Source organism: Carcharodon carcharias, chromosome 7, assembly GCF_017639515.1.
Source record: "Carcharodon carcharias isolate sCarCar2 chromosome 7, sCarCar2.pri, whole genome shotgun sequence".
Lineage (NCBI taxonomy): Eukaryota > Metazoa > Chordata > Chondrichthyes > Lamniformes > Lamnidae > Carcharodon > Carcharodon carcharias.
In genome coordinates, this window is record NC_054473.1 from 192,447,116 (window position 1) to 192,459,697 (window position 12,582).

At 51.4% G+C, this 12,582-nt stretch overlaps 1 protein-coding gene across 2 annotated transcripts in view; it reads left to right on the top strand.

Annotated features, from left to right (window-relative positions):
• Positions 1–3,744: 3,744 nt before the first annotated feature.
• has3 (hyaluronan synthase 3) overlaps positions 3,745–12,582 on the top strand; it is a 229,020-nt gene continuing 220,182 nt past the window's right edge. Inside the window, exon 1 of one of the 2 annotated variants that reach the window (XM_041192259.1) lies at positions 3,745–3,825. The gene's annotated coding sequence lies outside the window, so the exon portion shown is untranslated. The remainder of the gene's footprint in view (positions 3,826–12,582) is intronic. The other variant, XM_041192257.1, reaches the window with a different exon arrangement.

A 12,582-nucleotide genomic window follows, 5' to 3' on the forward strand; every position in this document is an offset into this window, starting at 1 on the left:
TAAAAGAAGATTGCAAGAGTTTTTTTTAGATATACAAAGGGTAAGAGAGAGGCAAAAGTGGACATTGGGCCACTGGAAAATGACGCTGGAGAAGGAGTAGTGGGGAACAAAGAAATGGCGGAGGAACTGAATAGGTACTTTGCATCAGTCTTCATAGTGGAAGACACGAGTGACATCCCCAAAGTTCAAGAGAGTCGGGGGACAGAGGTGAATATGGTGGCCATTACCAAGGAGAAGGTGCTAGGAAAACTGAAAGGTCTGAAGGTGGATAAATCACCTGGACCAGATGGATTACACCCCAGAGTTCTGAAGGAGATAGCTGAAGAGATAGTGGAGGCGTTAGTGGTGATCTTTCAGGAATCACTGGAATCAGGGAGGGTCCCAGAGGACTGGAAAATCGCTAACGTAACCCCCCGTTTTAGAAGGGAATGAGGCAAAAGACAGAAAATTACAGGACGATTAGCCTGACCTCGGTCATTGGTAAGATTTTAGAGTCCATTATTAAGGATGAGATTTCAGAATACTTGGAAGTGCATGGTAAAATCGGGCAAAGTCAGCATGGTTTCATCAAAGGGAGGTCATGCCTGACAAATCTGTTAGTATTCTTTGAGGAGGTAATGAGTCGGTTAGACAAAGGAGAGCCAATGCATGTTATCTACTTGGACTTCCAGAAGGCCTTTGACAAGGTGCCGCACAGGAGGCTGCTCAGTAAGATAAGAGCCCATGGTGTTAGAGGCAAGGTACTAGCATGGATAGAAGATTGGCTGTCTGGCAGGAGGCAGAGAGTGGGGATAAGGGGGTCCTTCTCAGGATGGCGGCCGGTGACTAGTGGAGTTCCGCAGGGGTCAGTGTTGGGACCACAACTTTTCACTTTATACATTAATGATCTAGATGAAGGAACTGAGGGCATCCTGGCTAAGTTTGCAGATGATACAAAGATAGGTGGAGGGACAGGTAGTATTGAGGAGGCAGGGAGGCTGCAGAATGATTTGGACAGGTTAGGAGAATGGGCAAAGAAGTGGCAGATGGAATACAACGTGCACTTTGGTAGGAAGAAGAGGCATAGACTATTTTCTAAATGGGGAGAGAATTCAGAAGTCTGGAGTGCAAAGGGACATGGGAGTCCTAGTCCAGGATTCTCTTAAGGTTAAATTGCAGGTTGAGTTGATAGTTAGGAAGGCAAATGCAATGTTGGCATTTATTTCGAGAGGACTAGAATATAAAAGCAGGGATGTGCTGCTGAGGCTTTATAAGGCTCTGGTCAGACTACATTTAGAATATTGAGCAATTTTGGGCCCCGTATCTCAGGAAGGATGTTCTGGCCCTAGAGAGGTTCCAGAGGAGGTTCACGAGAATGATCCCAGGAATGAAAGGCTTAGCATATAAGGAAGGTTTGAGGACTCTGGGTCTATACTTGATGGAGTTTAGAAGAATGAGGGGGGATCTGATTGAAACTTACAGAATACTGAAAGGCCTGGATAGAGTGGAAATGGGGAAGATGTTTCCATTAGTAGGAGAGACTAGGACCCAAGGGCACAGCCTCAGAGTAAAGGGAAGACCTTTTAGAACAGAGATGAGGAGAAACTTCTTTAGCCAGAGAGTGGTGAATCTATGGAATTCATTGCCACAGAAGGCTGTGGAGGCCAGGTCATTGAGTGTATTTAAGACCGAGATAGATAGGTTCTTGATTGGTAAGGGGATCAAAGGTTACGGGGAGAAGGCGGGAGAATGGGGTTGAGAAACTTATCAGCCATGATTGAATGGCGGAGCAGACTCGATGGGCCGAATGGCCTAATTTCTGCTCCTATGTCTTATGGTCTAAGCCTGCACATGTCTTTGTTTAATGCGGGGACCATGGGTCAGCATCATTGTCCACATGATTTTGAGTGGTTGGTGATCAGATTTCAGTGTCACGTCAAACCACGATGACCGGAACCACCTTGCTACTGCAGCCTTCTTTCACATTAGCTGGTGAGAGGCCTTCCTTTTGTCTGTTCTGCATTTGAGGACTTTTTCAACCGCACTTTGTGGCATCTGCTCCCAACCTTGATGCCATTAACAGCCGTACCAGGAGCAAGGAACTCCCGATGGCATCGCTCAAGGGACCATTGGCACAAGCCTCTCTACCATGTCATCCTGTTGCGGTGTTGATCAGTGCAGTAATCCTGTTGCGGTCTTGAATCAGTGCAGTAATCCTGTTGCGGTCTTGAATCAGTGCAGTAATCCTGTTGCGGTCTTGAATCAGTGCAGTAATCCTGTTGCGGTCTTGAATCAGTGCAGTAATCCTGTTGCGGTCTTGAATCAGTGCAGTAATCCTGTTGCGGTCTTGAATCAGTGCAGTAATCCTGTTGCGGTCTTGAATCAGTGCAGTAATCCTGTTGTGGTCTTGATCAGTGCAGTAATCCTATTGTGGTCTTGATCAGTGCAGTAACCATTTTGCAGTGTTGGTCAATTCTGGCTGCTCTAGTTTTTTGAGCAGAGTGCCATCTGCAGCCGCTGGATTCCGGAGAGACAGGAGAGATATAACAGCTGATCGGTTCCCAGGTCCGGGACTGGGAGATGTTCAACATTTCAAATTAAGCTGTCCTTCGATGTTGCTGCATGGATGAAACTTCTGCCAGTGTCCGGGTGCCACCTTCATCAAAGACACATCAGGAAGCTTTTAATTTAAGGGATTCATGCTTTAACCAATTAGTTACACGGGGCTCACTGTTTCGCTTCAGGGGGCAGGAGCTGGAACAGATTCATTTGGTTTTTATACATTACCAAGGTCACCTATTCCCACATTTTACAATAGGAACAGGGTGTTTGCAGTATGGAAGGCATTTGAGCTATTGAAACTGGGCTGGCTGTTCCCCAATTTATCCCACTGCCCCATAGCCCTGTATTAATCCCAAACTAATCCCTGTATTAATCCCAAACTAATCCCTGCATTAATCCCAAACTAATCCCTGCATTAATCCCAAACTAATCCCTGCATTAATCCCAAACTAATCCTTGTATTAATTCCAAACTAATCCCTTTATTAATCCCAAACTAACCCCAAAATTAATCCCAAACGAATCTCTGTATTAATCCCAAACTAACCCTTGTATTAATCCCAAAGTAATCCCTGTATTAATCCCAAAGTAATTCCTGTATTAATCCAAACTAATCTCTGTATTAATCCCAAACTAACCCCAAAATTAATCCCAAACTAATCCAACTGACCTGCTCTTTCCCCATATACCTGTATCAATCAATCCCGTTGTCTCACACACACTCCCTGTGGCTTTTATCAATATAAAACGATTGGATTTGAGCTAATAGAGACTGATGTTTCAGTGCAATGTCAGGAATGCTGCATTGCTCCTTGGACTTCTCAGCTTCTGCTCGGTTTTCTCATAAAAAATCTTTCCTCAAGTGACAGGTGCTTCTTTTGCCAATCAGTTTCGATCATTCACTAACCCTCGAGCTACTGGTTCCCCACCTCTCTCCATCCCTCTTCTGCACTCCTGTTTTTTCCATTTGTCCTGTCTCATTTCCCATTTTCCTTTCATCTCTCCTTCAGTTGCCTGTCTCTTTCCCCCCTCTCGGTATCCCTCGTTGCCTTTATCTTTCCCTCTATCTCTCCTCCCTTTATCTTTGCCTTCTCTCTCTCTCCCTCCCCCTTTACCTATCCCGGTGACGTGAGGAGGATGTTGCTGCTGGATCGAGAGAGGAGGATCCTTCATTGAGCTCCCACCCTCCCTGTCCTCCGCTGCTGTTTGAAGAGTAAAGTTATTGCGGTTCAGAGAATCCCGAGGAGCGGAGCCCCGGCTGCGGTGAATGGGCAGAGGTGAGTGAGTGAGGGAGGGAGGGAGGGAGGCGGGGGGAAAGCTGGGCTCTGGGATCCGGGATCCCATCAATGGACCGGGATTAGTTGCTCCAGATGCAGCTTGGGCTTCACCCTGGACACGCTCCCGGCTCCTCTCCGCTCAAAGCAGCTTCGAGCCGCTTTTGTCACGGGGGTGACCGGGGAAAGGAGCCCGATGGCCGGTCCCTGGAGCTGGGGCAGCCGAGATGCGGGTTCCCAGCCTCACCCTCCTCCCCGGCGCCTGTCTCTTTGTCCCAGCTTCAAGCTCAGCTCCCGGGGCAAGTGGCTCCCAAGCCGGGAAAACCCAGCTGTCCCGGGAAAAACTCGGGGATGGAACAGCAAATGTGACAGTCAGAGAGTCAGTGAGCGCCAGAGGGGAACCATTCGGCCCATCGAGTCCATGCCCGCTCCCTAGAGCAATCCCCTGTAAATTTACTCCCCTCCAGCGCATCCAATTTCTTTTCCAAATCATTGATGCTTTGGGTTTCCAGCAGCATCCACTCAGAGGCTGCAAGTTCCAGCTCAGCACCGCTCCCGGGTAAAGATATTACGCCCTCACCGAGTGGGAACCGTTTCTCTTTGTCTGCTCCATCTAAACCTGTCACCATCTCCGATCAAACCTCCCTTCAACCTCTGGCCCAACACGAAGGACAACCGAGTGTTCACAACGGAACCTCCGAACTTACATCCCTCATCATTGGGGAGAGAGGGAGAGAGAGAGGGAGTGCAGGAATAGAGAGAGAGAAGGAGTGCAGGAATAGAGAGGGGGAGGGCAGGAATAGAGAGAGAGAGGGAGTGCAGGAATAGAGAGAGAGAGGGAGTGCAGGAATAGAGAGAGAGAGGGAGTGCAGGAATAGAGAGAGAGAGAGGGAGTGCAGGAATAGAGAGAGAGAGGGAGTGCAGGAATAGAGAGAGAGAGGGAGTGCAGGAATAGAGAGAGAGAGGGGACTGCAGGAATAGAGAGAGAGAGGGGACTGCAGGAATAGAGAGAGAGAGGGAGTGCAGGAATAGAGAGAGAGAGGGAGTGCAGGAATAGAGAGAGAGAGGAAGGGAGTTCAGGAATAGAGAGAGAGGGAGTGCAGGAATAGAGAGAGAGGGAGTGCAGGAATAGAGAGAGAGGGAGTGCAGGAATAGAGAGCGAGGGAGTGCAGGAATAGAGAGAGCGAGGGAGTGCAGGAATAGAGAGAGAGAGGGAGTGCAGGAATAGAGAGAGAGGGAGTGCAGGAAAAGAGAGAGAGGGAGTGCAGGAATAGAGAGAGAGGGAGTGCAGGAATAGAGAGAGAGAGGGAGTGCAGGAATAGAGAGAGAGAGGGAGTGCAGGAATAGAGAGAGAGAGGGAGTGCAGGAATAGAGAGAGAGAGGGAGTGCAGGAATAGAGAGAGAGAGGGAGTGCAGGAATAGAGAGAGAGAGGGAGTGCAGGAATAGAGAGAGAGAGGGAGTGCAGGAATAGAGAGAGAGAGGGAGTGCAGGAATAGAGAGAGAGAGGGAGTGCAGGAATAGAGAGAGAGAGGGAGTGCAGGAATAGAGAGAGAGGGAGTGCAGGAATAGAGAGAGAGAGGGAGTGCAGGAATAGAGAGAGAGAGGGAGTGCAGGAATAGAGAGAGAGAGGGAGTGCAGGAATAGAGAGAGAGAGGGAGTGCAGGAATAGAGAGAGAGAGGAAGGGAGTTCAGGAATAGAGAGAGAGGGAGTGCAGGAATAGAGAGAGAGAGGAAGGGAGTTCAGGAATAGAGAGAGAGGGAGTGCAGGAATAGAGAGAGAGGGAGTGCAGGAATAGAGAGAGAGAGGGAGTGCAGGAATAGAGAGAGAGGGAGTGCAGGAATAGAGAGAGAGAGGGAGTGCAGGAATAGAGAGAGAGAGGGAGTGCAGGAATAGAGAGAGAGAGGGAGTGCAGGAATAGAGAGAGAGAGGGAGTGCAGGAATAGAGAGAGAGAGGGAGTGCAGGAATAGAGAGAGAGAGGGAGTGCAGGAATAGAGAGAGAGAGGGAGTGCAGGAATAGAGAGAGAGAGGGAGTGCAGGAATAGAGAGAGAGAGGGAGTGCAGGAATAGAGAGAGAGAGGGAGTGCAGGAATAGAGAGAGAGAGGGAGTGCAGGAATAGAGAGAGGGAGTGAAGGAATAGAGAGAGAGGGAGTGAAGGAATAGAGAGAGAGGGAGTGCGGGAATAGAGAGAGAGAGAGGGGGAGTGCAGGAATAGAGAGAGAGAGAGGGGTAGTGCAGGAATAGAGAGAGAGGGAGTGCAGGAATAGAGAGAAAGAGGGAGTGCAGGAATAGAGAGAGAGAGGGAGTGCAGGAATAGAGAGAGAGAGGGAGTGCAGGAATAGAGAGAGAGGGAGTGCAGGAATAGAGAGAGAGGGAGTGCAGGAATAGAGAGAGAGAGGGAGTGCAGGAATAGAGAGAGAGAGGGAGTGCAGGAATAGAGAGAGAGGGAGTGCAGGAATAGAGAGAGAGAGGGAGTGCAGGAATAGAGAGAGAGAGGGAGTGCAGGAATAGAGAGAGAGGGAGTGCAGGAATAGAGAGAGAGAGGGAGTGCAGGAATAGAGAGAGAGAGGGAGTGCAGGAATAGAGAGAGAGAGGGAGGGCAGGAATAGAGAGAGAGAGGGAGGGCAGGAATAGAGAGAGAGAGGGAGGGCAGGAATAGAGAGAGAGAGGGAGGGCAGGAATAGAGAGAGAGAGGGAGTGCAGGAATAGAGAGAGGGAGGGAGTGCAGGAATAGAGAGAGGGAGGGAGTGCAGGAATAGAGAGAGGGAGGGAGTGCAGGAATAGAGAGGGAGGGAGTGCAGGAATAGAGAGGGAGGGAGTGCAGGAATAGAGAGGGAGGGAGTGCAGGAATAGAGAGCGAGGGAGTGCAGGAATAGAGAGCGAGGGAGTGCAGGAATAGAGAGCGAGGGAGTGCAGGAATAGAGAGCGAGGGAGTGCAGGAATAGAGAGCGAGGGAGTGCAGGAATAGAGAGCGAGGGAGTGCAGGAATAGAGAGCGAGGGAGTGCAGGAATAGAGAGCGAGGGAGTGCAGGAATAGAGAGCGAGGGAGTGCAGGAATAGAGAGCGAGGGAGTGCAGGAATAGAGAGCGAGGGAGTGCAGGAATAGAGAGCGAGGGAGTGCAGGAATAGAGAGCGAGGGAGTGCAGGAATAGAGAGCGAGGGAGTGCAGGAATAGATAGCGAGGGAGTGCAGGAATAGAGAGCGAGGGAGTGCAGGAATAGAGAGCGAGGGAGTGCAGGAATAGAGAGCGAGGGAGTGCAGGAATAGAGAGCGAGGGAGTGCAGGAATAGAGAGCGAGGGAGTGCAGGAATAGAGAGCGAGGGAGTGCAGGAATAGAGAGCGAGGGAGTGCAGGAATAGAGAGCGAGGGAGTGCAGGAATAGAGAGCGAGGGAGTGCAGGAATAGAGAGCGAGGGAGTGCAGGAATAGAGAGCGAGGGAGTGCAGGAATAGAGAGCGAGGGAGTGCAGGAATAGAGAGCGAGGGAGTGCAGGAATAGAGAGCAAGGGAGTGCAGGAGTAGAGAGAGGGAGGGAGTGCAGGAATAGAGAGAGGGAGGGAGTGCAGGAATAGAGAGATCGATGGAGCGCAGGAATAGAGAGAGAGAAGGAGCGCAGGAATAGAGAGAGAGGGAGCGCAGGAATAGAGAGAGAGTGGGAGCGCAGGAATAGAGAGAGAGAGGGAGCGCAGGAATAGAGAGAGAGAGGCAGCGCAGGAATAGAGAGAGAGGGAGCGCAGGAATAGAGAGAGAGAGGGAGCGCAGGAATAGAGAGAGAGAGGGAGCGCAGGAATAGAGAGAGAAAGGGAGCGCAGGAATAGAGAGAGAAAGGGAGCGCAGGAATAGAGAGAGAAAGGGAGCGCAGGAATAGAGAGAGAGGGAGTGCAGGAATAGAGAGAGAGGTGGAGGGAGTGAGTGCAGGAATAGAGAGAGGGAGGGAGTGCAGGAATAGAGAGAGGGAGTGCAGGAATAGCGAGAGAGAGGGAGTGCAGGAATAGAGAGAGAGGTGGAGGGAGTGAGTGCAGGAATAGAGATAGGAGATGTGGGAATAGAAAGAGAGAGAGGGACCGCAGGAAGAAAGAGATAGAGGAGTGATAGAGGGAGTGCAGGAATAGAGAGAGAGAGGGAGTGCAGGAATAGAGAGAGAGGGAGTGCAGGAATAGAGAGAGAGAGGGAGTGCAGGAATAGAGAGAGAGAGGGAGTGCAGGAATAGAGAGAGAGAGGAAGTGCAGGAATAGAGAGAGAGAGGGAGTGCAGGAATAGAGAGAGAGAGGGAGTGCAGGAATAGAGAGAGAGAGGAAGTGAAGGAATAGAGAGAGAGAGGGAGTGCAGGAATAGAGAGAGAGAGGGAGTGCAGGAATAGAGAGAGAGAGGGAGTGCAGGAATAGAGAGAGAGAGGGAGTGCAGGAATAGAGAGAGAGAGGGAGTGCAGGAATAGAGAGAGAGAGGGAGTGCAGGAATAGAGAGAGAGAGGGAGTGCAGGAATAGAGAGAGAGAGGGAGTGCAGGAATAGAGAGAGAGAGGGAGTGCAGGAATAGAGAGAGAGAGGGAGTGCAGGAATAGAGAGAGAGAGGGAGGGCAGGAATAGAGAGAGAGAGGGAGTGCAGGAATAGAGAGAGGGAGGGAGTGCAGGAATAGAGAGCGGGAGGGAGTGCAGGAATAGAGAGCGGGAGGGAGTGCAGGAATAGAGAGCGGGAGGGAGTGCAGGAATAGAGAGCGAGGGAGTGCAGGAATAGAGAGCGAGGGAGTGCAGGAATAGAGAGCGAGGGAGTGCAGGAATAGAGAGCGAGGGAGTGCAGGAATAGAGAGCGAGGGAGTGCAGGAATAGAGAGCGAGGGAGTGCAGGAATAGAGAGCGAGGGAGTGCAGGAATAGAGAGCGAGGGAGTGCAGGAATAGAGAGCGAGGGAGTGCAGGAATAGAGAGCGAGGGAGTGCAGGAATAGAGAGAGAGAGAGGGGAGTGCAGGAATAGAGAGAGAGAGAGGGGTAGTGCAGGAATAGAGAGAGAGGGAGTGCAGGAATAGAGAGAAAGAGGGAGTGCAGGAATAGAGAAGGAGAGGGAGTGCAGGAATAGAGAAGGAGAGGGAGTGCAGGAATAGAGAGAGGAGAGGGAGTGCAGGAATAGAGAGAGAGAGGGAGTGCAGGAATAGAGAGAGAGGGAGTGCAGGAATAGAGAGAGAGGGAGTGCAGGAATAGAGAGAGAGAGGGAGTGCAGGAATAGAGAGAGAGAGGGAGTGCAGGAATAGAGAGAGAGAGGGAGTGCAGGAATAGAGAGAGAGGGAGTGCAGGAATAGAGAGAGAGGGAGTGCAGGAATAGAGAGAGAGGGAGTGCAGGAATAGAGAGAGAGAGGGAGTGCAGGAATAGAGAGAGAGAGGGAGTGCAGGAATAGAGAGAGAGAGGGAGTGCAGGAATAGAGAGAGAGAGGAAGTGCAGGAATAGAGAGAGAGAGGGAGGGCAGGAATAGAGAGAGAGAGGGAGGGCAGGAATAGAGAGAGAGAGGGAGTGCAGGAATATAGAGAGCGAGGGAGTGCAGGAATAGAGAGCGAGGGAGTGCAGGAATAGAGAGCGAGGGAGTGCAGGAATAGAGAGCGAGGGAGTGCAGGAATAGAGAGCGAGGGAGTGCAGGAATAGAGAGCGAGGGAGTGCAGGAATAGAGAGCGAGGGAGTGCAGGAATAGAGAGCGAGGGAGTGCAGGAATAGAGAGCGAGGGAGTGCAGGAATAGAGAGAGAGAAGGGGAGTGCAGGGATAGAGAGAGAGGGAGTGCAGGGATAAAGAGCGAGGGAGTGCAGGAATAGAGAGCGAGGGAGTGCAGGAATAGAGAGCGAGGGAGTGCAGGAATAGAGAGCGAGGGAGTGCAGGAATAGAGAGCGAGGGAGTGCAGGAATAGAGAGCGAGGGAGTGCAGGAATAGAGAGCGAGGGAGTGCAGGAATAGAGAGCGAGGGAGTGCAGGAATAGAGAGCGAGGGAGTGCAGGAATAGAGAGCGAGGGAGTGCAGGAATAGAGAGCGAGGGAGTGCAGGAATAGAGAGCGAGGGAGTGCAGGAATAGAGAGCGAGGGAGTGCAGGAATAGAGAGCGAGTGAGTGCAGGAATAGAGAGAGAGAGAGGGGAGTGCAGGAATAGAGAGAGAGAGAGAGGGAGTGCAGGAACAGAGAGAGGGAGGGAGTGCAGGAACAGAGAGAGCGAGGGAGTGCAGGTATAGAGAGAGAGGGAGTGCAGGAATAGAGAGAGGTGGAGGGAGTGAGTGCAGAAATAGAGAGAGGAGATGTGGGAATAGAAAGATAGAGAGGGACTGCAGGAAGAAAGAGATAGAGGAGTGACAGAGGGAATGCAGGAATAGAGAGAGAGGTGGAGGGAGTGAGTGCAGGAATAGAGAGAGGGAGGGAGTGCAGGAATAGAGAGAGGGAGGGAGTGCAGGAATAGAGAGAGGGAGGGAGTGCAGGAATAGAGAGAGGGAGGGAGTGCAGGAATAGAGAGAGGGAGGGAGTGCAGGAATAGAGAGAGGGAGGGAGTGCAGGAATAGAAAGAGAGAGGGAGTGCAGGAATAGAGAGAGGGAGGGAGTGCAGGAATAGAGAGATCGATGGAGTGCAGGAATAGAGAGTGAGAAGGAGCGCAGGAATAGAGAGAGGGAAGGAGCGCAGGAATAGAGAGAGAGAGGGAGCGCAGGAATAGAGAGAGAGTGGGAGCGCAGGAACAGAGAGAGAGAGGGAGCGCAGGAATAGAGAGAGAGAGGGAGCGCAGGAATAGAGAGAGAGAGGGAGCGCAGGAATAGAGAGAGAGAGGGAGCGCAGGAATAGAGAGAGAGGGAGCGCAGGAATAGAGAGAGAAAGGGAGTGCAGGAATAGAGAGAGAAAGGGAGTGCAGGAATAGAGAGAGAAAGGGAGTGCAGGAATAGAGAGAGAGGGAGTGCAGGAATAGAGAGAGAGGTGGAGGGAGTGAGTGCAGGAATAGAGAGAGGGAGGGAGTGCAGGAATAGAGAGAGGGAGTGCAGGAATAGCGAGAGAGAGGGAGTGCAGGAATAGAGAGAGAGGTGGAGGGAGTGAGTGCAGGAATAGAGATAGGAGATGTGGGAATGGAAAGAGAGAGAGGGACCGCAGGAAGAAAGAGATAGAGGAGTGATAGAGGGAATGCAGGAATAGAGAGAGAGGTGGAGGGAGGGAGTGCAGGAATAGAGAGAGGGAGGGCGTGCAGGAATAGAGAGAGGGAGGGAGTGCAGGAATAGAGAGAGAGAGGGAGTGCAGGAATAGAGAGAGAGAGGGAGTGCAGGAATAGAGAGAGAGGGAGTGCAGGAATAGAGAGAGAGAGGGAGTGCAGGAATAGAGAGAGAGAGGGAGTGCAGGAATAGAGAGAGAGAGGGAGTGCAGGAATAGAGAGAGAGAGGGAGTGCAGGAATAGAGAGAGAGAGGGAGTGCAGGAATAGAGAGAGAGAGGGAGTGCAGGAATAGAGAGAGAGAGGGAGTGCAGGAATAGAGAGAGAGAGGGAGTGCAGGAATAGAGAGAGAGAGGGAGTGCAGGAATAGATAGAGAGAGGGAGTGCAGGAATAGAGAGAGAGAGGGAGTGCAGGAATAGAGAGAGAGAGGGAGTGCAGGAATAGAGAGAGAGAGGGAGTGCAGGAATAGAGAGAGAGGGAGTGCAGGAATAGAGAGAGAGAGGGAGTGCAGGAATAGAGAGAGAGAGGGAGTGCAGGAATAGAGAGAGAGAGGGAGTGCAGGAATAGAGAGAGAGAGGGAGTGCAGGAATAGAGAGAGAGAGGGAGTGCAGGAATAGAGAGAGAGAGGGAGTGCAGGAATAGAGAGAGAGAGGGAGTGCAGGAATAGAGAGAGAGAGGGAGTGCAGGAATAGAGAGAGAGAGGGAGTGCAGGAATAGAGAGAGAGAGGGAGTGCAGGAATAGAGAGAGAGAGGGAGTGCAGGAATAGAGAGAGAGAGGGAGTGCAGGAATAGAGAGAGAGAGGGAGTGCAGGAATAGAGAGAGAGAGGGAGTGCAGGAATAGAGAGAGAGAGGGAGTGCAGGAATAGAGAGAGAGAGGGAGTGCAGGAATAGAGAGAGAGAGGGAGTGCAGGAATAGAGAGAGGGAGTGAAGGAATAGAGAGAGAGGGAGTGCGGGAATAGAGAGAGAGAGAGGGGGAGTGCAGGAATAGAGAGAGAGAGAGGGGTAGTGCAGGAATAGAGAGAGAGGGAGTGCAGGAATAGAGAGAAAGAGGGAGTGCAGGAATAGAGAAGGAGAGGGAGTGCAGGAATAGAGAGAGAGAGGGAGTGCAGGAATAGAGAGAGAGAGGGAGTGCAGGAATAGAGAGAGAGGGAGTGCAGGAATAGAGAGAGAGGGAGTGCAGGAATAGAGAGAGAGGGGGAGTGCAGGAATAGAGAGAGAGAGGGAGTGCAGGAATAGAGAGAGGGAGGGAGTGCAGGAATAGAGAGAGGAAGGGAGTGCAGGAATAGAGAGAGGGAGGGAGTGCAGGAATAGAGAGATCGATGGAGCGCAGGAATAGAGAGAGAGAAGGAGCGCAGGAATAGAGAGAGAGGGAGCGCAGGAATAGAGAGAGAGTGGGAGCGCAGGAATAGAGAGAGAGAGGGAGCGCAGGAATAGAGAGAGAGAGGCAGCGCAGGAATAGAGAGAGAGAGGGAGCGCAGGAATAGAGAGAGAAAGGGAGCGCAGGAATAGAGAGAGAAAGGGAGCGCAGGAATAGAGAGAGAGGGAGTGCAGGAATAGAAAGAGAGGTGGAGGGAGTGAGTGCAGGAATAGAGAGAGGGAGGGAGTGCAGGAATAGAGA